Source organism: Ursus arctos, unplaced genomic scaffold, assembly GCF_023065955.2.
Source record: "Ursus arctos isolate Adak ecotype North America unplaced genomic scaffold, UrsArc2.0 scaffold_1, whole genome shotgun sequence".
Classification (NCBI taxonomy): domain Eukaryota; kingdom Metazoa; phylum Chordata; class Mammalia; order Carnivora; family Ursidae; genus Ursus; species Ursus arctos.
This window is the reverse complement of record NW_026622763.1, coordinates 55,432,273-55,456,693: the sequence shown is the minus strand read 5'-3', so window position 1 is coordinate 55,456,693 and position 24,421 is coordinate 55,432,273. Positions and strand designations below refer to the sequence as shown.

The 24,421-nt window shown below is 41.0% G+C and overlaps 1 long non-coding RNA gene across 1 annotated transcript; it reads right to left on the bottom strand.

Moving 5' to 3' along the window:
* Positions 1–543: 543 nt before the first annotated feature.
* LOC113250732 (uncharacterized) lies at positions 544–23,500 on the bottom strand. The gene is made up of 5 exons (XR_003314179.3): positions 23,318–23,500; positions 14,308–14,388; positions 13,330–13,396; positions 12,013–12,206; positions 544–788 (listed from the first exon to the last, which is right to left on the bottom strand). It is a non-coding gene; the product is annotated as an uncharacterized LOC113250732 (long non-coding RNA).
* Positions 23,501–24,421: the final 921 nt, after the last annotated feature.

The following is a 24,421-nucleotide window of genomic DNA, read 5'->3' as shown; positions in this document are numbered from 1 at the left end:
ATTTAATAAGATGAAAAGATTTTGTGAATATTGATAAGTGACAAGAACAGATAACATTAAAAATTGTGTGTGTGTGTATAAAATAAAGGTTGGCTGGGGCGCCTGGGTGGCACAGCGGTTAAGCGTCTGCCTTCGGCTCAGGGCGTGATCCTGGCGTTATGGGATCGAGCCCCGCATCAGGCTCCTCCGCTGGGAGCCTGCTTCTTCCTCTCCCACTCCCCCTGCTTGTGTTCCCTCTCTCGCTGGCTGTCTCTATCTCTGTCGAATAAATAAATTTAAAAAAATCTTTAAAAAAATAAAATAAAATAAAGGTTGGAAGGCTGTATACCAAAATGTTAACAGTGTGTATCTCTGTATTGTGATATTTGGGGTTATCCATCTATTTCTGGATGTTCTACAACAAATATGAATTACTTTGATAACAAGAAAATATTTTTTAAAATATTGGAAAAAGAGAAGTGCCCCCCCTCAAAGAGATGAAATGGCTTTGTAGAAATTGACCGAATGATTAATTGTTGAGAAATCTGCATTGTACCTTCACATTTTGAATGCAATCCAAAATAAAAAATGATTTCTTTGTAGAAAGGCTTAATTGTTTCTTTAGGAAAACTGTCTTCAACGTGTAGCAGCCTATACATTCCCATGTTTTACTTTTATTCTTTTTTTCCCCAAAGTTCAGATTTATAGTACTTGCTGTTGCTTTTAATGTCGTAGTCGCTCCTAATTTCTGCAGCGCAGTGAAATTCCACCAGTCTCCGCTCCACAATTTGCCCTCAGCAACAAGCAGTCTGGGAGACATAAAACCAAGAGATTTTCTAAGGGCAGGTAGCAGACACTTTTACTAAATATGAAATACCAAAGCCACCCCAAGCCAGAGGGTATTTACTAAAAAGGTTGCAAGTAAGCGGCAGATAATTTTAAGCTACTCAGACGAGGCAACTTTTGAAGTTGGTTGTGAGCCCCTTCAGTCAAAGAGGGCTTTGAAAAGAGTCACGACCCATCCTCCACGTAGAACCACAACTGTCCATCCGGAAGAGATGTGAATTTGACCTTTGAATAAACACCATGAGATAAAAAAGAATAATACAGGATTGTATTTTGTCTGGCCGAAACCTGACAGGCATTGTAAAAAGATGGTTAGAGGCGCAGGCAATGGAGCCTCCGTCCACTAGCTGGTAAGCTTGTGGGAGTTTTAACCTCTCCCTGCCTTGATTTCCTCAACTGTTAAAGGGATGATAAAATGCACTAATCTTGAAGGGTTAAAATAAAAGTTAAATAGAACAGTGTTTGTACTTTGCATATATGTGACAAATGGAAAATAATCTATAAATGTTAAGTCTTTTATTTTTTAATTTTTAAATTATTTTATTATTTTCATTTGGTTCAGTGCCATATACAATAAAGGGAGTCATCTTCTTCTGACTTTGAAAGAAAAGAACTTCTTTGGAAATGTTGAGAAAACAGAGGCATATTCCAAAATCTATTTCAGATTCGGAAATCTAGACCCAACCGATTTTTGGCTACAACCCATAGCTTCCACTCGTAATTGCAATTCATAGTTTCCCAACTGCTCTTTGCTTCAAGTTACATTCCTACGTAGCTCTCTATTCTGAAATGCATATGTGTGATACAAACAACTGACTGCCTCTTCAGAGTGGGATAATGTGGGGCAGTCATGAGTAGTGCTTAAGAAAAACGGCCCTTTAAAACAAAAAAGGGTCTGTGTGTTCCCCTAGTGTTTGAACACTGACAATTAGCCGTGATTTCTCCACTTCCTGTTAATTTCACTGTGGTCACAGGGATGAACATATCATTAACTATTCTGAAAATACCTTTTATGCTGCAGAGAAATCCTACTTCATCTTAATCACTATGCCCACCTCTGCCATTACTTCGTCAAATCACCATCACCTAAAGGAACGATTAACACCTTACGATGTCCAGCGTTCTGCTCCACTGAGCACAGTGTAGGTTGCTACCAATTTTTGCGTGCCGACTAAACCACTCCAATGTTAACCATCCCTGCTGAGACTCAAAAACTAGTGATCTTTTACATTACGCTCACCACTCATATTTAAACATGGAAGTCCATGTCATGACCATTAGACTCCAAATATTATCATGAACATATAATAGCAAAGAGAATCATCAATGGGCCAGATAACACGATAAATGGGTTGTATTTTTGAACACAAAAAAAGTAAAAGACGGGGCACCTGGGTGGCTCAGTCAGTTGAGCGTCTGACTCTTGATTTTGGCTCAGGTCACAATCTCAGGGTGATGAGATCGAGCCCCACATTGGGCTCATGCTGGGCACGGAACCTGCTTAAGATTCTCTCTTTCCCTCTCTTCTGCCTCCCCCTGACTCACAAATGCTCTCTCCTTCTCTAAGAAAATAAAAATCGAAAGTAAAAGACAATTTACCCCAAACACTCGCCTCTGCAAATTTACCACTAGCCTCTGCAAAACATTAATGGGACCATCAATCCATTTACTAATTGTCCAAGTATCACAGACACTTAGGCACATAAGGTGCATTGAAATAATTCCAATTTTCTTCATTGAAAAAAGGCTCCCATTACACACTTTATTAAGAAAACACCTCCACAGCAATGGCTCTGAAGAAATGGTACCAGTTTTAAAAAAGCAATTAATATATGTTTGGACTATAATTTAAGAAGGAGACCTGTCTAGTCAATATAGCATAAAACAAGTAATGCTAAAACGAAAACACTGGCCACAGGAATGCAGAGCGTTACCCGCTACTGTTGTCAAATCCTAATCGTGGAACAGAGGTGAAGGATCTCCTTTGCTCCAAGGATCGAGGTCTGAGAGGTTCAAAGAAAAAGAAGTTCTTAAAATTAGGCTCCACGAGAGCAACGGGGAGGGGGTGTCTCTGTTTTCTTTTGTGCTGTGTCCCACAATGGTACATTGTAGGCATTCAATACTTGTTGAATAGATGGATGAATGAGGAAAAAATGGAAGATGATATCATAAATGCCCTGTATGTTACCAACAGTGTGTGCTTGCATGTGCATTATTCTAACAATTTCTGGTGAACGCTGGTGCCCTGAGTAAGCAAACTTGGTAAGCAAAGCTCTTTGCAGCATAGTATCCCAACAATTCTTCGGGCCAAGCAGCATCGCTTAGCAACAGAAAGTGGAGGAACCACATATTGCCTGGCTTTGTTTCTTCTGGTACTTAGGACATCTTGGCCACTCCCTAGGAATTACACAAAAAGTAAAATCCTGATGCCTAAGTTAGCAACGAGTGCATGTAAACAGGAATAAATATTTATTGTTTAAATAAATCACAAAAGTGGACCAAGGCCTTGAGAAGGTTAAAGTTTCAGTGTAAATGGGAACCGTCCAAATAAGTCTACATTCTTAAGTGTACTTGCCCAAGATCTTTTGTGAAACAGACACTAGGGAATCTTAGCATCAAAAGGGAATGGAAGGATTCAGTATTGTATCACCATAAAGCCCAAGCATTTGGGGCACTTTCTTGAAAAATTTGACAAGACCATCTCTATTTACATATATATACATATACATATATATATATGTAAAATGTTAGCCATAACCCATAAATCTTATCATTGCTCTGGTATATTCTTGCTGGCTCTGTTACTTCCTGGTGTTTAAAAAGAGTATGACTATGAACAAGAGTTGGAGATATGGTTTCGTATGTTCTTTTTGGCTTTGGGTCATTATTTGATACATAATCAAAAACGGGAGTTCGGTCTTATTACTAGATTGCAGGCACTGTAAGAGAACCAAATGAAAGCACCAGATTTTCAGAATTTGGATTATAATGAAATATAATTTTGTTCCAGGCAAGGTTTGGGTTTTATTTTTGTTTGGTTTTGTTTGTTTGGGTCTATAGTACTTCTGCCATATAAAATATTTTTAAAAATATGATTTTATAGAAAGTCTCCATTGAAATAGTTTGCCAACCATCACTGGAATCAACGTTTAATATTTTGAAGTTACTCTGTTTCAGTTCTTTGATACAATGATTTTCAAGCACCTGCTTCATGCCTCACACTATGCCAGGTCCTGTTAGAGATGCGAAAGAAATGCATTCAATAGCCCTTGCCTTCTGAAAGCCTCCATCAGATGAAGTTGTAAAACCGAGAGCCAAGTGCTGAAATGCGTACTGAGCTGTGCATGCCACGGAAAATCGGGCAGACGAAGGGTGTATGGAGGACAAAGCAGATATTGGTAAGGGAGGTGGAGCTGAGAATAGGCTGAGTGAGGAGACCGGGGGTGGGGGGTATTCTGGGCATCGAGCTGCGGGTGCAAAAATGTGCCAGTAGGAAAATCAGACAAAATAAAATGGAGTATAGTTTTCTTTTTAGGAAAATCAAAATGATATAATAGCTATTCTTTATTGAATATTTATTAAGGGCCAGGCCGACATGACTTTATCATTTAATTTAAGCCTAAAACAATGAGGTAAGGTACTATTATTATCCCCATTTTCCAGATGAGGAACCTGAATTTAGGAGTGCAGGTAACTGCCACACAGCTTGTAGGCAGCACAAGCGGAAATGAACCCAGGCAATGCAGCTCCCAAACCGCATTTGATACATGACATTGATCCATGGAGTTCTCCATGCGGTAGTACCGGGAAGCAAGCTAGGCTTCGCCTAATGTTAGTGATACAAGCTTCACTGGAGGGAAACTATCTAGAGCTTGGAAACATAATTTCCCAGACTCTGTAATACCCTAGGTCCCGAGGACCATCTTTAAATGGATTCCTCATTCTACAAAACGTGCGCGCGCTCACAAACGATGCAGCGGCGGTATCTCTTTGATCAGAGAATCTGCTGTTATCACGCAGTTCAGGAAAGGCATCCAAATTCCACGCAAGAAGTCAGCCAAAGAAGTCGAGCCCTGGGCCAGTCACTTAACCTTTCTTGATCTCAGTTTCCTCATCCTAAATGAGGGGTAAGGACTTGGTGATCTCTAGGGTCTGTTTTGAAATCCTGCAAGTATTTTATAAATGTCACTAACAATTTCAGACAAACATTAGAATTCCAGAAATGGAAATGTCAACTGAATAATGAGGAGCAGACACCATGTGGAAATTCTGTCATGATCATTCTTGAAAAATAAGCCTTCTTTGTTTCATTAGTGACACAGGAAGGCAAGTACCCCAAAGACTTCCTTTAACAACTTGAAAGTCTTTCTAAAAAGACAAATGCAAAAGAACTGGGGTGTATTTATGAAAAATGGGAAATGGGGATTTAATATCAATTTTTTTGGTCATAAAAACACCATAGCCTCATGCCTCAATTAATCTAAATATTCAAGAGAATGAAATACGCTTTACTCAAGTAAGCTTGAGGCCAACAGTATCATTAACTAATTGATCTCTTGCTCAGGCAAGTGATGAATCAACCTAAAATATCTATTTCCTGACTATTTATGTTTAAACACCACCATTTCCTAAGGTGAAACTTGCAAATGAAGCACTTCCTCATTCAACAGGAACATTCTGAAAACAAGCCCTTGAAGAGCTCTCGGTGAATTCCCAAGCACATCATATAATGATTTTCGTTTCCTCAGCCCCAGCGTTTTCATGTCCTGCGATAAAAGTGAGAAGAGGTGAAAGGTTCATGTGTTTTCATTTATCCTTTTTTCATTTACTCTTCAGAATATCGTCATGATTTTCTCTTTGTTCATGACTGTTCTTACAAAGTGAGTACGTGTCTTTTTGCACTGTGTATTTTTTCGGATAGCTTTTTAAATTTTTTATGCATAAAGCTATAATTTACAAACAGTAAAACGCACAAATCTTAAGTATACAGCCCAATGATTTTTTTTCCATATTACGTATCAAGTTAACCACTGCCCAGATTAGGATATAAAACATTTTCATCACCCAGAGAGTTCCCTTGTGCACCTTCCTAGTCAATAAGCCTCATCCCACTGAAGCAGCCAGCATTCGGATTTCCATTGCCATAGACTACTTTTACCTGTCCTTGAAATTCATGGTTACGGACTCTTTTGTGTCTGACTGCTTTCACTTACTGTAATATTTTTTAGATTCTTCTGTGTCTGGGTATCAGTAGTTCATTCTTTTTATTGTTCAGTGCAGGGATATAGGACAGTCTGTTTATCCATTCACCTGTTGATGGGCGTTTGGGCTGTCACCAGGGCTACAGGGTAACAGTCACTAGGGCTATTGTGAATAATGCTGTGATGAATATCCTTGTACAAGTCTTCTTGTGGACATACGCACTTGCTTCTTTTGCATGTAGCCCCAGAAGTGGAATTGATTTGCCATGGGGTAGGCACGTGATTAACTTGCTCTGTATTTTGTGAACACGATTGGAGAGTTGCCACATTAAACATCTATTGTGTGGGTATATAGAGCTGAGATCTGTAGGTAGGAAAAAAGGGGAATTTCTGGGCACACTCATAGTAATCTCCCAGATCCAGCATTTGGACAGTTACCAAGTAGCCGATCCAGCAGTTTTTCAGCAGTTTCCTGTTCACACAGGGAGAGTGAACGCTCCTCTTACATCCTTCATGGATGCGGGGGAGATCCCGCCCCTCTACCATCAGGGAGATTGTTCTCTGGAGACCAGGTGATGTTTCAAACCTCAGATTTTCTAAGAGGAAATGTGTTACAAAGCAAACCCTAATATGTGAGAATCCTGTGCAAGGCCAATCTGACATCTCATTTGACCACTCAGGCTTCCACAGAATTTGATAACCCCTTACGTCTGAGACTTCCCTGTGTCCCTGAACCAAGCAGTAGACTTCGGCCTCAGGAAGTCTCAGTCACTTTAAAACCCATCTTCCTCGGTTCAGATAATCAGCTTTCCTCTGATTTATAGTGGCTGACCTGCAGGTGTTGAAAAGGTGGTCTTCATTGAGCCAGAGAGCAGTAGTCCCAGGAAGTAGATCTCCACAGCTACTTTACCCTCCCTGTCACCCGCCATCACAGCCAGCGCGCTCCTCACTCCCTCCAGCTGTGAATCTGTAACGTGCTTCGGGTCATATTTGTGTCATTGGTAGCAAACTCTTCTAATTCTGCCCTCAAGTCGAAAGAAGAAAAATGCCCACAGGGATCAAGGAGAGTGTCTCCTTACACAAATCTTTTTTCTGATAAGAGGTGACCCATAGCCAGAACCAGAGATTTATATATGCATTTTGACATAAATCTGCATCTGTAATTATGAGTCATAACGATCTTTATAGGCTGCACTAAATTGGTGAAGAAGAGTTACTGTTATTGACAAAGCATTGACCTGAACATTAGCGGAGGAAGAGCTAATTATTTTTTCTTCCTGAGGAGTGAGACTTCTTTTCTAGTTGTGAATCACTTTGAACCCAGGCCTTTGTTAAGTATCTTTTCACATCTGAAAATAAACATAACTGAGCCTCCCATAGTCATCCTATATCTTTACATAATTATATGAAAATTTCAAAACACATTCGGGAAGCCTTTTGATCATTTCCAGGACAGTGATCGGGGCATGGGAGGTGGCTGAAGAGGCCAGTCTATATTTTGTGAAAGCAAGTTATCTGTGAGATGTGCTCCCATGTCTCAAAGACCAAAGCCTATTTTTAGCTGGACATGCTGGGATTCAAGTGTGGCTCCACCATTAGCGGTAATAGAGCTCCGGGCGAGGGCTGCTGTGCAGTCAGCCCAGAAAATGTACTCTTTGGAGCGGTGGAAGGTTAAAGCGAGCTTTAAATCACAGCCTTATCATACTTGCATGTTATTGGCAAGTCTGCCTAAAAATAGAATCTCATTACTTTAATTCTACAGTATTCTTAGGTGAGCCAACCTTTATTATTAATAACAGCCTTTCACATTTATATAGCACTGTCTGCTTAAGAGAACTTCACAAATTATACACATAAAACTTTCCTACCTTAATGTAACAAGCGATGGGTTAAGAGAGCAGGAGCTGGGTGGTAAGTAGTGGCTCCCACTCTCTATCCAGACAGGAGGACGGAAGAAATGTCACCAGGTGGCCCTAAACAAAGCCACTCTTTGAAGTTGAGCCATTTTAATTCTTTGAAAGTATGTTGTGTTTTACGTAGGTGATTTGCAAGGCCCTGGGGACATTCACAGCAACCTCAGGAATAACAGGCTGCTTCTATCATACATTTTGTGTCTATCTATTCAGGTCTTCGCTGCATTTTGGAAACAATAAGGGCAACAGAAATGCACACACCACTTCCCCGGCTAGCCCCAACCAGCCAGGTGCTTCTGAAGTGCCCTCTCTTTGGGTTCCCATTTCCAGCTTGGGAACGCGAACCCAGCTATTTAGGATGGAAGGAAGATGGAACATTATCATCTACCTTTAAGCTTATACCAATTCCTTACCAAATTGCCTAGAATAGTTCGTAGAGTAAGTAGCCATGTTTTCTGGGTAAATGCTGCGTGAATGTGTAAAGAATGCCTTTTGGGCATGGCATAGTGTTGCAGGCAAGATTCTAGTTCAACGGTGTAGCTTAATAATTGTGTGTGTGTGTGTGTGTGTGTGTGTGTGTGTGTGTGTGTGTGTTTAAGAGAGAGAGACAGAGCTGTGTGGTGGCGATAGGTATTCAGAGCCTGCAGTTCAGTGGGACAAACAGGAATGGGATAATAATCTCTATACAGTTAGTGCATTTTACTGAAAGCACATGTCATCTAAAGAAGCTGTCAAGACAACACTTCCGCAATAACGGCCAGAGAAACGCCTTATCTGAGTCAAACACTGAATGGGCTCGAAAATACTGAGTAAGACGTAGTCTCTACCCTGCAGCAGCTTGAAGTCCAGTGGGGAAACAATATGTGAAAGGGAATTTCTTTTTCTTTTTTAAGATTTATTTATTTACTTGAGAGAGAGAGCATGAGTGGGGGTAGGGCAGAGGGAGAGAATCTCCAAGCTGACTCCCTGCTGAGTGGGAAGCCCAAAGCAGGGCTCAATCCCCTGACCCAAGAGATCATGACCTGAGCCAAAACCAAGAGTCCAGCGCTCAACTGACTGAGCCACCCAGGCGCCCCTAGGGTATTTCAATTGGTGGCAAAGCGCTTGGATAAGAACAGAGTACACAGGCATTTCTAGGAGCCCATAGGAGAGGAGCATGACCAGATCTTGGGTGGTCAGGGAGTGCTTCCTGGAAGAGATGGCATTTAAGGTAGCCAAGCAAGGAAGGAAGGGAGGAAGAGAAAGTCTCTAAAGGACGAGGAATCAGTAAGTACAGAGTCCTCAAGGCAAAGGGAGCTACGCAATCCTAGCCCTGAAAATGGGTGAGACCAGGGTGCAGCTCATGAGGAGCAAAGAGTGGCCACTGGAGGGAGGAGGAGAATACCGACGGGCTGTGCGTGCCCCACTACGGAGCCTGGGCTTTATCCTGAGAGCAATGGGAATTCACGAAGTAGAATTTTAATGGGATAAGACTGTTTCCATTTTGAAATATAGCAGGTAAGATATTTCAGCTCAGTCTGCTTCATATTTGTACTTCTGAAGCTGGCCTGCAGTCTCTTTTTCTCCCTTAATTTCTCTTTTCTTATCTCCATACAGACTGTCCCATGATACCTACATCTCAGCGTGGAGTCAAAGTTAGCACACTGGATCTTCCTGTGAACTCAGAAGTAAAATCAATGGAAAGACCCCCAAGACAGTGGTTGATACCCAGATACGTTCAATACTCCCAGCTGCTTTTGTGACACAAGTCTCAGAGGTAAATCCTACAAAATGTCACCGAGTCTTATGCTCTTTAGATGGACTAGGGCATGGGGAGAGGGACAAAAGAGAATTGCACAGAAAAAGGGCATTTCTCTCACGTTGACCATGATAAATATGCTTGTTCAGGAAAGAAAAGGTGAACTAGAAAGCTCAGGAGTCTGATCTGGACAGGAATGTATATGTGTTTGTGGTTCACAGATGGAGGAATGTTTCATGAAAGGCCAGCCCATCGGCACTGTTACTCCTATCATGGTGCCTGACAATGTTTGCAGAGGGCTGGCTTTCCATTCTGCAAAACTTCAAGGGGACTTGCTGACCCAAAAGGTCAAGATCATGGTGTCATAAGCACCCCCAAAGGCTTCTGGAGAGGGAACAGTTCAACTGCCTTTCTTCTTCCTCCTTTTCTTCTTTGTTTAACCCATAGGTGATCCCCCCCCCCCCCCGCTGCGCCACTTCCAATGCCCCACATGACTCTTGGAGAAAATACTGTGGTTATAGGTTATTAGTCTGGATTAAAAAAATTAAGTTGATTATTATGGACTGTCCCTTCCCTTTGGAAATTTTGCTTTTAGATGTTAGTAATGTTCTCTCACCTGTAAAATGGGGACTTGGGGAGGATTTCATGAGACAATCCATGTAAAGAGCTAAGCATGGACTGGCTTATAGAAGACCTTAATCAATGTTGGCTCTTCTTGTCTTCTCGTGGTTCCTATGAGTTAGCCTGGTTTTCATATAGTTCTTCATAACAACCTACGGGTCCTGTGTCCAACGTGGCAATTCTTCCTTGTCTTCCAACTTCCAAGGATTCTTGGGAGTATGGGTAACGTATTTCATTATTGTATCCTCCAGTAGGCACTTACACCATTCAGTATAGTGCTCTTTTAGCAAATAGTTTTGAGTGGGAGAGTTTCTGTATGAGAGAAGAACTCCAGCTTATTCTGGAGTTTGGTAAGACTCTATTTCCACAATGTGTCCTCAATTGGAAAGAAATTTGGAAACATATATATCAAGATCCATAAAAATGCTCAATTTTTTAATCCAGTCACTCTCTTTTATTTCTGGGAACCTTTTCTGAGGAAATCATCCAGAATGTAAGAAAAATACAATTATAAATATATTAACCACAGTATGATTTTAAGTATCTTAAAACGACAGCAACCTAAATATCTACCAATACGGTTGTGGTTTAATTCATATTGGCATATCGAATCAAGGGTATATTAGCAGCTCAATTCTGAGGGCCCACTGGGAATTTTCAGAAAGATTCTGCAATGGTATTCAGTTTGAAAGAACAAACTTAAGAGACTCTTTCTAATACAGGCCTCTCGTGAAAGGGGGTTATTTTCAGGTGCCCAGGTGGCTCAGTGGGTTAAGCATCTGACTCTTGGTTTGGGCTCAGATCATGATCTCAGGGTCATGAGATCAAGCCCTGCCTCAGGCTCTGTGCTCAGTGTGGAGTCTGTGATTCTGTCCCTCTCCCAGTACCCCTCCCCCCATTCTCGCACGCGCTTGTGCGTGCTGGCGATCTCTCTAAAACAAACAAATAAATCTTTAAAAAAAGAAAGAAAGAAGAAGAAAAGGTGTTATTTTCAAAATGGCCAGCCGATTTTGCTCTTCAAACATGAGCATAATGGGTGGATGGCACTTTGACCGTAGCTACCAAACCCCAGTAGCACAGGAACAACAGCGTCACGCTTCCTGGTAAATGATTCGTGTAAGCACGGTTTACTGAGGCTACAGGCTCTGCTCTTAGTCCATTTACATGCGTGATTTCATCTTATCTTCACGAAAATCCAATGAGGTATTATTATCCCATTTTACAGATAAAGAAACTAAGTTCCAGGGGCGCCTGGGTGGCACAGCGGTTAAGCGTTTGCCTTCGGCTCAGGGCGTGATCCCGGCGTTGTGGGATCGAGCCCCACATCAGGCTCCTCCGCTATGAGCCTGCTTCTTCCTCTCCCACTCCCCCTGCTTGTGTTCCCTCTCTCGATGGCTGTCTCTATCTCTGTCGAATGAATAAATAAATAAAATCTTAAAAAAAAAAAAGAAACTAAGTTCCAAAGCAGTGCAACTCATCTGTCTGAATTGAAAGCCAGTCATGAAATTGTCCTGCAAATTAGGTGGCATTGTGTGTATGAAGCCATAGTAACCTCTCAGTACATAGCAGCGGTTGGTTTTATAAACCACGGCGCAACATTGCTTCTAGCAGTGTTAAATAATCCAGTTTTTTAAAATAAAAAGTAACTTTCGGTCTGAAACAGAAAGCATGAATGCCATGTGCACAAGTTCCAGAAGCATAATTTGGCCAGTACCTTTAGCAAGCAGAGCCTTTTAGTAATTAAAACTCCTATTCCGTCTGTCCCTTTAGTGCCAGGTCCCTGCCAAGCTGGAGGTAAGGGTAGGCAATGCTGTTGGTCAGCGGGGTTCTTCACTGTTGGTCACGGGAGAGCCTTCTGCAGTGATGGACAACCAGGTCCACTTCTTCTTGGGGAATCATGCTAAGACACTGCAGAAACAGGGAGAAAGGGAGGGAGATGGTGGAGAATATAGAAGAGCGTAAGTAAATGTGCTGTGAGAGAGGATTCGCAGTGAATGAATTCGTCAGCACAGATGTATGAACTGTCATTTGATAAAATTAAATGAGGTAAACATTTAATGGTGTTAGGTTGCAGCAATCCAATTAAATGATTGATTTTCTTAGAGAAGAGCGTTCTTAAAAACAGTCTTTTCACACAGCATATGAACTATCCCTCAATGAACACGTTCACTTTTTGTTACATTCAGAACTGATTTTTAAAAAGCATGCAGAGCCAAGTCCTCTTCCTGTACCTCACATCCCATTCCTGCTCGCAGATCACCCCGGCTGCCCATCGGGCATGCAAATAGCCCACCAGCTATGTCAGAGCCAGAGTGGGGGTACAGACGAGGCCCTTGCAAGGTTTTGGAAGCACTCCCGCTGAACCCGTCTGCAGCGGGGAACAAGCCCAGGCTCATTTCTAGAGGAAAACCCAGGGTGAGAAAGCTCTTGCTTTGTTTCTGACCATCGTAAAGGCTTTACTCTATTAAATGGAGTCTAGGTGTTCCCCGCTTTTTTCAAAAGTCCGCATTATGCCACTTTGCTTTTATGAAACACCTAATTAGTGCCTGCTTTCGCTAACTGAAAGAAATCTAAAGAGGATTTGCACTTTTTTGAAAAAAAGCCAAAAGCAAAAATAGCGTTTTGCAGCGAGCCGTTGTAGCGGCAACACGGGCTCTGAGGCAGCAAGAGTGGCCCCGCCAGGCTCCTTCCTCGGACCACACTCGGCATCTCAGCAGCAAGCCCCGGGAGCTCTGAACTGTGTGCGAGAGCATCTGTGCTTTATCTCCATTTATCTTGTGCATCCGTTAGCAAGGTGTGTCCTCAGGTACCAGAAAAGCCTAAGAGAGATTATTTTGGGGGGCTGGGAACGCTCAACAATTTTTCCATATTAATTAATGGTAATTGCTTCTTTGCTTTATTTATATTGCTTTGGCTGATGCGAGATTTCATAGGAATGCTCTCCCTTCAGACAGCTGCGAAACCTATACGTGCTTCTGCCTTTTTGCCCCATTTTTCTACTTCTACAAGTTCCAGGACAGACTTCCCTTACCTGAACTTGAAATAAGCATGATTTTGCCTCTCCACTCCATTTCTGCTGTTTGTTCTGGGCTGTTTTTCTGAAGTGAGAATAATGGAAAAAAAAAAAAGAGAGAGAGAGAGAGAGAGAAATATCATTCAAGCTTTTTTTTTTTTTTTTTTTAAATGCTAGGGCTTACTTAAAAGAGGTGTTTATAAAACAGGTAAAGTTCAGCTTGTTGGCCTCTCTGGCGTAGAAGGTGAAAACTATGGAAGAAGGCCAACACTCTCACTGAAGCCTGAGAAAAACTGCATCTCCACCAGGAATCTGGGAGAAATCCGTGGGATGGAAGGAAGGCACGAAACCGCATAACATCGCAGAAGCCTTGCTCTGAGCGGCTTGATGAGCTGTTTGTGTCTCTTCATGGATTTTTTTTTTTTTTTAAGAAAAATGAGATGAGACACTTTTAATTTTCCCCTCCTCTGTAGTCTTGGAGGTTGTTTAATCTCAAGTGAACTCAATTCACATTTTCCTGGCAGTGTTAGCTATCAGCTCAAACCATTTTACTCATTGCATCATACTGCCAGTCAGCAAGCAGGGACCTAATTAGCTCTTTGCTTTAATGGCAATAGTTAAATTTACATTATTAATTTAAATATTACAGACTCTGTGGACTTGAGCGCATAGCTGACATAAAGATGTAAAATGAATAATAAGGTGCTGAAAAACACCAGAGTCATTATTCCCATCATGTTCAAACTTTGAGCTATAATGATATCAATTAAAACTCTAATCCTGGCAAAGAAAAAAAAAAACCCAAAACCCCACAAAAAACAAAAACCAAGCTTTGCTGGTTCTCTTTTGTTATAAAAGCCACAGTTATATTTAAATGCTGGGCCAGAGTATTCAAGTTATACTTTGCAAAATACAACGGTCGCATCTGTCGAGAGGCGTAATTAGAGTTCTGATGATAGTTTTTGCTTTTTAAAAACACCCGAACAGTAAAAATACCGTGAGTTCGTCAGGTCCTGCTGTACATCCCTGGCTCTTCCTAGGTCCTCAAGCATGGCAATCACTCTGCGGTGTCAAAACCTGTTTGGGTTGCAAGACAGATGGGACCTTCAGAATGAAATGTACCTATGACTGTTTGCTACTATATATATAAAATGTCTCATTTAGTCTCATCTGTGATTTTCCAAGAGGAGAATGTTTCCAGGAGCAATTTATCTCAGTCCTCCAGGTTTGTATCACTGAATGACCATCTGAAAAGCGGGACAGGATCTTTTCTTAAAGGGAAACTGCCTGTGTTGGGGATGCTTTTCCATGCAGTGGTTGAACAGTATTGCATAACATTAAAAGGAACGAGATGCACCGGATGAAATAACTGAAAATGAGAAACTTCAACGTTCTCAGTTCGCGTATGAACCCTTTCGTTTGAGTTCCTAAAATGTTTCATACTGTATTGGGGGGAACAAAACAACGGGTAGAAAAAACAGACAAAAAACGTTTTTCGTTTTAGTGCCAGATTGAGCTTTTTAGCCTCCTTGCTATCTAACCAGCCCTTTAGGGAGTAAACCAGTTTCATGGTTCTTTGACGGGAGCTCCCTCCCCGGCCAAAGCCGCCCTCTCCTTGAACAGGGCTGCGAACCCAGCTGCAAAACCTCAGTCCCCTGACTCCAATCCCTCTTTTATGGCTATTATTATTATTTTACCTCTGATTGAAGATCCTAATTTCCCCTTTCAAATAGGTTCCTTGTGGCCAGGCTCTGTGTCTGATTATGCCTAGCGTTTGGGAGGAGACACATGATGTTGACTGAATGAGCTAGAAATGAGCGAGCTAGAAAGCAATGATGTCATGCCTCACCCACCCAGTTTTAAAGTCGCTTTTCCTTTGGATACATAAAATGCATTATTTTAATTTTAAAAGATAACCATGGTTTCATTGTTTATTTGGATCAGAAGATCTGGTTCAAACTCTATTTGATCTGCTCATCAATGGAGTGGCCACAGCCTAGTCATGGGTTGTATCCAAGGTTCAGCTTCTTTGGCAGCAAAATGGGGATAATAGCCACCTCCTGGCTAGGGTGACATCAATGAGAAGCCTGCAGTATTTTGGTAAAACTAAATCACAAAGGGGGCGGTCTAAATAACAAGGCATATAACACTCCTTTGTGAACTGAAAATTGCAAGTAAGAGTATAAGGGATTATGACTGCTGGTAAATGCAACTGAACTCTGCTTCATTCAACACAACACGGCGGCAAGGGGTAAGGACTCAGTCTTCAAAGAGGACGGACTGTATTAGAGGAGCATCTACTAATTTTAAAAAATGAGTTAGCAATCAGTAGTGTCTGTGGGTGGTAGTTTAGGGTAGTGGTTAAAGACACAGACTCTGGAGTTAGAATCCTTGGGTTCAAAGTTTAGAATGCTGATAGTGTCCGCCGTCAGCATCCTTGTGAGGATATTTACATAGAGTCGTCAGCATAGTCCTTGGCCTGCCGTGAGCCTTCAGTAAATGTTAGCTATTATCAAAGAATCAAACTGTATAGAATTCAAAACTAGTCATCTGTATGTATAGATAGGCTTCATATTGCTTTTTAAGTAATTGTATGCATTTTCATCTTTCCAAAAAATAAGGGCTATTCTTGAAAGGACTGGTACAAGCTGCCCACGGAGGTCCTAACTCCATGTCCTCTGAATGAATGGACGAATGAATGAGGGTCAGTATCTGGAATCAGAGCTTCAAAATGAATGGACAGGATGTGTCAACAGGAGCCAGAAAAGTGTCTCGGTTCACTGGTTCTGTGCTAGATAGGTGAGCCAGTGTCTACTGGACCGTCCAAACCACTGAGGTTGCCATCTTGAGCCAAACAGAAACTTGCATAACACATCTGACGAGTCCGATCCAATAATCACAGTAAGAGCAAGCATTTAGTGATGGTTTCCAGTGTACCAAGTGCTGTGCCAGGAGCCTTGCATGCATTATCGTATTTCATCTTACCGTGGCCCCCTAGCTTGCTACGATTCTTACTTTCATTTTAGAGAGGCTCACAGAGGTGAAATTAATTTGACCAAAGTCAAACAGTGAACCATGGTGGCACTAGGACTTGAACTCAGATCACTGGGCTGACATTATATAATGTTGTCTCTGTGGAAGTGCTTAGGGAGAGGGAACCTCAAGATTTTGGAACTCCTGAGACCAGGCCGTAGGTGCTCAAATTTTGAGATGCTCAAATTTTGAGACTTACCTGGAAGTAAGTCTCCACTAAATGATTCTCTCCTGGTTGTTAACTCAAGGGCCCTGTTCTGAGCCAAAGTCAACTCCAAATCCTGTGAAACAAGCCTCCACAGAATCGAAAAGGTGACACAGCCTGGAGGGGCCAAAGGTCCCCCTCTTTCCTCTCGTCCTCATCATCTGCCAGCTGCTGTACTTCCTATGTGTTAAAACTCATGGGGCAGAGAATGCTTAGCAAATTAATAGAAGAAAAAACCTGACTTTCCTAGCTCATAAAAGGTTGATACCTTCCAGCCATGCTACTGAACAGAATGGGATTTATGCTGTAACTTTCTTCCCAGATGGGAAAGTGCTTTACAAATAATGGAACTAATGCAATTTATTCCTAGTGAGTAAATTTGTCACCGTGGATGTTGTATTAACTCTCTAAGGCCAATTCAATTGGGGATTCAATAAATAAGCTCTTTCAGTTACCACACGGTGCCCCACCGGTTAGAAAGAGTCCTAGATAAATAGCAACTTGATCCTTTGCCACCTTGAATTCTTTCATCCTCGAAACATGTTTTTGAGAAATGCGGAAAGGATTGATGCCTCCATTTTCCTGCTGGAGAAGCTGAGGAGCACGTGGCGATAAGGAATGAATCAGGAGATCTCCAATCTCGTTCAATTCTGTGACCATTTCGAGTCCTCATTTCATGAATATCTTCTAGGCTTCTTCCTGGGTCATGTTTTTAAAAGTGATCGGTAAAACCGTGCTCAAAAAACGCTTCTCTGACTCAGACGCAGTGGCTGCCGCCCCCTCAGGTGAATTTAAAACTAGCTCCTTTGGTATTGTGCTCTCATGAGCCTCTGTTTTATTCTCGCCCTTGGCCATTCTGAAGGCTTTCATTCTTTGTAGGGGCACTGCTCCGTGCGTTATGTACTGGATGCTTCCTTCATACTCAGCTGAAGGTCATTGTTTATGGAGCCAAAGTTGGCACCGAGAATGGAAACAACTGGGAAAAGGATGTGTACTTGAATTCACGCTGTGTTATTTATGCCCATGGGCCATGGCACGTAGCACGGATAAGGAGTTTCTATTTATTTATTTATTTATTTTAGTGAACTCAGGTCGTCCTTTATGAAACGAATAAGTATAGCATGGAATTGGATTTGGGGAAAGAAAGAGACTTGTATGAAAGAGCAACGCCTGTGCCCACGCTGCTGTGCGATCCTCTGCACAGGATTCCTTTGGAAAGTGCAACTTCAGCACCTGGCTTTCCCAGACTGTTCAGATGGGTGAGATGTTGACTGCTGGGAAAGAAAAACAAACCCGGCCCGGAGGGGAAGCCATTCCTTATAACTCAATGGATAATAATTCTGTAGTTGTGCCATTCAGAAGTCCGCGTAATGCTCCTTAATTCCCGTGTATCCTACGTAGGATTTAAAACGTCTTGAGGGATTTGCTGGAAGCGTTGTTTTATTTGTTTTAGGCAAGTGTTGTTTCACGTTGGTTTAAATAAGGAAGATGGAGTAGAACTGATAGGGGTTTTTTTCCACCTAAATAAATAAGGAGGTCCATTTTAACGTGAGCACGAATTTGGCACCGTGTTTCCTTGATTAGTAGTTAGTATTGTTACTATTCACTGAGGGTTTTATTCTCATGATGTCACCGTGGGTAGCTTGGTATTTCTGGGCTTTTCCGGATTCTTTCCTGTGAGTAATTTGCCTTCTTTGGATATTTGATAGATGGCATTGTATGAAAAAAAATATTAAAATACTCCAACGAACAATGTACGTGCCCATTGTGAGTTCCACATGAAAGCGATCTAGGAGCGTGCTGGGAATATAGAAGTTTGGGTCATTTGCTTTTCCAGCTTGCCTTTTTCTATTTTGCAAAACATGCTGAATGTACTGTTTGTCTTGATGCAGACTGTGTTATTTATGAAAGGTCTGCGTGAAGGAAGAAAACATAGGCGGTATTGTTCAAAGAATCATTAAGGAGGTATTATTTGAGATAATAATGTAATTAGACTCCATCAGAGGGAAGTGTAAGTATTCGTATTTTTAGCTTTTATATAGGAATGTAGCTGTGGCTAATGAAGGCAAAAGTCAACTAATTCATAATGCTTAAATTTAGTGTTAAACCTGATAATAGATCTGAAATTTCAAAAACCCAAACAACTCCAGGGCTGGCTCAAAAGCGGTTTTTTAATTCGGGGTCAGATAAACACTGTTTATAGTAACCAAAATTCTAATTTTATATAGCCGTCTCGATCTTAAAAGGAGTCAAAGGCAAAAGAAAATTCCCTACAAATCTGCCATGTTCAAAGTATCCACTTCAAAAGAGAACTTTTTTTTTTTTATCTCCAATTTATCCTGACAAAAATTCTCTTGGGCTTTTATTTCAAAAGATGAAAAATGAGTCATGGCAGTCAATAGTGGATGGTGACTATTTATCTGTTTACACCTATCCGTGTGATTGCTAAGAAAACCAGATTAGACTTTGAATGTGATATGAAGAATGTACGCTATTCACAAGCCCATATTCCTCAGAGGAGAAATAGGTTAAAAATTCAAAATTAAGTTTTAGAAACCATACATTTCATTTTGGGGAACAATAACTCAAAGCCTGATTTTTTTTCAGGGAATACATATATGCCCAATTTTTAAACAAATGTATCCTACAGGAAATGAATTCACGGTTTGTAATTTAACTCAACAAAAAAAATCACAACATGATTATTTAATGATGTCCACATTTTAATTTCCATGACAGGTGTCTATCTGAACAATCCCTATGCATCTGCTTTTGATTAACTGAAGAATACCAAAAATGCACTGGAGAAGACTCTAATTATAGCCTTCTCCGGCAAATGCCTTCCCAAAGCAAAGGGCACTTTATCAAATTAGTAATAGCCCTGAATTGTCCCATTTCAGTTCCTGATTTTCATAGACTGCTTTTCTTTAAGAGGGTGTGCACCTGTAGGAAATCTTATACGGCAGGCAGCCACACTGCCATAATCAGAAACCAAATTCATTTTCAGAGCAAAGTAGGAAATACACAATGGCATACGTGCCTCTTTTACGGCCACATCTGCACAGCTCAGGGAAAAGTTTGCAGATATGTCTGCTGATCACATTACAGGGCTGTTATGAGAGAATAAAGTTGCACCTTTGATGGGCCATTGCAGCTGAGTTAGAGGTCCCCAGTTATTAGAAGTTTTGCATGTCACAGAGTGGAGCAGATTGGAGACCCAGACATACTTTCTGCAACTCACTGAATTTTTGGTCATTTCCATCAAATATCAATGGACCTGTTAAATAGAGGTGAACAACACACACACACACACACACACACGCACACACATGCACACGCACGCAAATACACACCAGTAATAAAGATGACTAGCTTATTTCTGACTTTCACCTCCACGGTAGAAAGTCCCTTGTGCTCACACAGTGCCTTCAGGACACCAGCTGAGAACAAAGCTGCTTTCAGAAGCAGTGATTTCGTTCTATTAATGTCCAGGTGATATGTGAAGCCCATTATCACATCACTAATGTGGCAGCAGACATTTCCTGGCCAACCCAAGGTAGCTCAAATGTTTGTGAAATGTGTAACTGGAAAAGGCAGTCCTAAGAAACTCTTTATTTTTTGCTAAAAAAATGTGCCCCTAAATGTGAAACACACGCGAAACCTGATGTTTTAAATTTCAAAAAAAAAAAAAAAAAAAAAAGATAAAAAAGATAAAATTGACCTCCACGTACAAGATCCCAGGGAACATTGAAAGAAAACAATTTGTAGGATTTAATTGAAGGGTTTTGGTAAAGCGTTTGTGTTCCAGATGTAATGTGTGACATGTTATCAGAGAAAGCAGCGGGGAAAGCTATTAATGTAAAAAATGAGAAATTCCAGTTCACTGTCAGAACACATAGAATGGACAGGAATCATCCCTAACTGTCCGTTGTTCTCCTCAGGACATCTCCTAGCACACTGGGGGCCACCTATGTGGACTCCAGTCAGGCAACATGCCCCATAAAATTAGAGTAAGTCGTGAGCAGGAGAAGCAGCCCCTAGACATATCAGGCATATTGAAATATGGAGATAAAGAGCAAGGCTAAAAACAGAATCTGCAATATGATTAAAAACAACAACTGCTACCTAATTTTGAAGAGACATTGGGAAATAATACACACATTCCTGTTTAACATTTTGTTAACAATGCCAAATCTATATTACCCAGAACTGTCCTTTCTTTTCGGAATAAAGAACCCACCTCAAACAAACGGAAATTGATCATTTTCCAGATGGCAACACACGTCTATCCTGATTTTTTTTTAAATGAGATATGTTACTTTAAAAACAGTTAAGATTAGAATTCCAGGTAAAAATTTTAAGATCTAAAAGGAATACAGTAAAATCAATATTGATTATTAGGAGTAAAAGTGCTAATTGAGGCTGTAAAATCTTTTAAGAACCAAGAGGAGAAAATTTCCAGTAAAGCTACAATAAATTACTATTAAATAACCAGAATATTTGTGTGGAATTTAATGTCAGTACATCAGACTCCCTGAATTTTTTTTTTTTAAGTACTGTATTACTGATTCAGTCTGGAAGACTATTCCAGTAATATTACAAGCACAGTGTCACTTTGGCAAGTTACCTTTTCAACTTACATTGCATTATGTTCTAGAGAAACCTACTTTTTAGATTTCTTATGCTTTTAAGAATTCATTTTTAATTATTGCTTTTTTTTTTTTTTTTTTTTGGCCCTCAGGTCTTTCGGAGCTTAATATCTCCTGTTCTCGCAGTAAAGTGAAAGCAAAGTGATTTTATTAAGAGACCACATTTTAATATTGAACACAACATTCTGACAGCAGATATTCTTGATGACAATTTTAAGAGAATAAAAAGGGCTCTATTCTTTACTGTGTTCTTACAAGATCTGACCCAAATTTTCAGTCAGTTGCCTTGAATGGGCAAATGTTGGCAAGGTCCAAATCCCCTAGAAAAGTTGCTTTCATCAGGGCAGAAGCTGGTGCTGATTTCAGGTCAAAGAACCCCAACATTAAATCTGTATGTTAGCATTTAAACACTCCATTGAAGAACTTTTCATTCCAGAACACTCCGAGAGCTCCATCGAGGCTGAAATCCACAGTCTGGAGCAAACATTTAAATGGCCTGTAATATATTATTATTCCCTTTGGAGGCGTAAGGAATTCTGGTCTTTCTCAACAGCTGTTTCTCTGTCTTTCCCCCTCTAACTTAGTCTCATCATTTCCATTTGATCTAGCTACTTCTTATCCTCCCAGAAAACAACAACAACAACAACAACTCACATTTCTGGCTTTCTAGCCATATATGAGGTTTTATCCACCCACCCAGAGAAAACTAGAGGGAAATGGCGACATTGAAAACTGGGCAACAACTTATTCCTCATAATCTTAAGACTTGGGCCCCTTCCAGAATCTTATGGGTGACACGGAGTGACAGTGGTGTCCAAGATTCCTGAGGGCCCCCAGAAACACTGTGGGAAGTGCCCGGAGCTGAGGGCAAGCAGGTCTCACCTTCCTGATTAGTCCCTATCGTTGTTCAGAAAGCCCATGGGAACGAGAGTGAGCACAGAGTCATAAAAACCATACCTGGAATCTGCCTCAAAGACTATTTCCTTAAATAGGTCTTTTTGCAGATGAGAACTGAGGCCAATGAAAGTAGAGTTAACAGGGAATTGGGACAAATCTCCTGTCCTGCCCTCCATCCCAGGGGTCTCTTTTCAGAACATAGCGCCACCCAATGACTTCTAAAGGCACCTACGGTTTTGCTGGTTGGTTACTTCTAGAGAGTCTTTGGTGGAAACTGTTTAAGCGGCCCTAAGCATGTGGGCATTACGGGCAGTCTGCAGTTATCCAGAGCTCCCACGCAGAGTTTCTGAACAAGTAGGTAGGCAAAGACCAATAACATAAGGCACATGCTTCAGACTTATTAGAATCTACACATAACCCCAGAACCCTTCAGTACATTACAGTTGTCAGTACGTTACAATTTATATAATTGTCAAGTTTTCTACCATAAACATGTATTATTGTTTAATAAAAAATACTGAATGTTATTAAAATATCACCACTGGTAATAACCTGTTTGACATACCTTTATAGTTTATGAAGACTTTCATGTACTTATCCATCATATCTTCACCAATATTGTGATGTAGTATTAGTGTCCCTATTTTCCAGATGAGGAAACTGAGGCTCAGAGGGATTAAGAGATCCGCCTAAAGATACTTCACTACTAGGAGGCAGAGCAGGAACATGAAACCCAAGTCTTCTGATCCGAAATCACAATCCCCCTTGATATGAACTTTAAAATGGCTTCTTCACAAGTTTTCATGAACATCATGATGAACACAGGTCTCTGAGAAGCCCAGATGTGTTTTCCAACTACTGCCTGCCTTCTAGCTCTCTTTTTAACATCCTCTTTTTACTCTCTTTCGAATTTAATTTTGAGAGAATAAGGTCCCGGGTCGCCCACCTGTGGCCGGGAGACCCTCGAGGACTGGGAGCCAGAAAGCCCACACTCAGGGAACGTGAGGCAGGGCTTGAAAGCCACATGCATTTTGGGAGCACATCTTTTGAGGGACTTATGCACTTTATCTGCACACTTTTTAAATTTTACCATCCTGTGAATTCATTATAACCCCCTTTTACTGTAAGTATGTTTAACAAATACAATGGTCCACGGAAACAAATCAATTAAGAACAACAACAACCACCACCCCCCCCCAAAGGAATTCAGTAATTTACTTACTACTAACTTAACACTCAGGGTACTTCAGGTCACATCTCTCAGCTCTTCTCCAGGAGACGTCTTAGGACTCACAGCAACTTACAGTGGGGCCTGCTGTCAGAGCTCTTGGGACAAAACGGGAGCTGAAGTGTCTGAGAACTTGAGCTGCTCTGTGTTTTTTGCCTCTCATTCCTCAAGGAAGCCTTTCTCTCCCCCAGGAGAATTGCATGAAAGGGCCAGTTTGGGATCCTTAGATTATCTGGGAGCGCTGCCCACGACGACTTAGCTAACATTCGGCTGGGTCAGGGCCACAGCGCCAATGGGGGGAAAAAATAAAAGACTCTACTGTCCAGCTACGTGAAAGGCTGCCATCTTGGCTCCCTGCAGTGAGGTTCTCTTGTTTTGCTGGTTATGTTTCTAGGGAGACTAGAAAACCTACAGCGTGCATACCTGCGCATGCGTCTGCGCACACACGTGCTCACACATATGAAATAAACATTACTCAGGCGGAATTCTGGTTCAGGCATCGACTCTGCCCCAGATCGTATAAAAGTAATGGTAGCATAATCTTTTAAACCATTCCTTTCCCTTCTAGTTTATTTTTATGTTGTGTATTAAGCATTTTGTATACATTTTATCATTTCTGTTTTCTCTGATTATTCACACTTCCTAGCATATTTCAACTATAGTTTTCACTTCAGGTCAAGGACATCTTCGGGGACCTCAAACCTTTCAAGTAGAATTCAACATGCTGAATTAATTTCTTCTTTATTCGAAGTATTATTATGAGAATAAATGTGAATGCACTTAACAAAGTGTAAAGCAATATATACGTGCAAGATGATAGAATCACTAATTTAATTCATTAACTGAATTCATGTATTCGTTTATTAAACAAATATTTATGTAGTGTCCATCATGAAGCAGTACAATGAAGGGTTTGATGAAGTCAGAGTTGCCTGAAGACCCCATAATTTTGGTTTGGGGACAGTAACTTACCCATGGGTAATATGCCTTTGAAATTGTTCCTGAATAAAAAAGACAGCATAGACAAAACCTTTCAGTTTTAAAATTGCAAACAATTGAATTTGACTAAGACTTTGAAAACACACCATTCTATTCACA